The sequence below is a fragment of the Orycteropus afer genome, unplaced genomic scaffold (genome assembly GCF_000298275.1).
Source record: "Orycteropus afer afer isolate SDZICR_OR568_19922 unplaced genomic scaffold, OryAfe1.0 scaffold00279, whole genome shotgun sequence".
Taxonomy (NCBI): domain Eukaryota; kingdom Metazoa; phylum Chordata; class Mammalia; order Tubulidentata; family Orycteropodidae; genus Orycteropus; species Orycteropus afer.
In genome coordinates, this window is record NW_006921866.1 from 913,203 (window position 1) to 914,152 (window position 950).

Genomic DNA, 950 nt, shown 5'->3' on the forward strand with positions numbered 1-950 from the left:
TGGTATCACAACAGAAGTAGACTGCCCTATCTTCCTTTGGATGAGCTGCTGATGGGTTTGAACTGGCAGGCTTCTGGTTAGCAGTCAAATGTCTTAGACACTATGCTAAGGTAGAGATAATCAATAGTACTGAATAAGAGAAAGAAGTACCTTGCCTTAACCAGTATGTCTGAGAAGACTTAGAAACAAATGAATAAAGAATGGAAATCCCAAAGACACTGTCTTCACCCCATGGTATTTTAGGTAAATCTCTTTTTAAAGTCCCTGTGTTTTCCAGACGTGTCTGGACATCCAGTAATTTCCTCAGAGACTGTGTCCATTAATCATTTCCACATATTATGGCCTTTTCTAACAGGAAGAACTGGAGAAGACTACCTCATTTTAAAATATATATACTTCATTCTTCTTAACTGAAGAATGTTATTTTAAAGAATGGATGTAATGTAATTTGTGTGTCAAATTGACTGACAAATTAATAGTAAACATAGCAGAGAAGGACTCCAGATGAATTAAAGCTTTTATAAGGAATGTTGTTGTTGTTATATGCTGTCCAGTTACACCCGACTCATAGCGACCCCTCCCTGGGTTTCCGAGGCAGTATCACTAAGGAAGTAGATTTCCCCATCTTCCTTCCGAGGAGTGGCTGGTGGGTTTGAATCGCCAGCCTATTGGTTAGCAGTCAAGTGCCTTAGGCACTACGCTATCAGAGTGCCCTTTATCAGGAATAAACGTGAATAAATATAGTAGAAATAATGAAAATGGTGAGTTTAATAGCTAGACAAGCCTAGAGTAAAATGATGATCCAAGAAGGAACAAATAAGGTACATAAGATAAAATTGCTAGAAAAAGTACGTTACTATGAAACAGACTCAGTAGCAAAGGAGAGCTACTGATTATTGAATACACAAACCATTATGACAGAAGTTATCTTTTTGAAATATATGCTATTA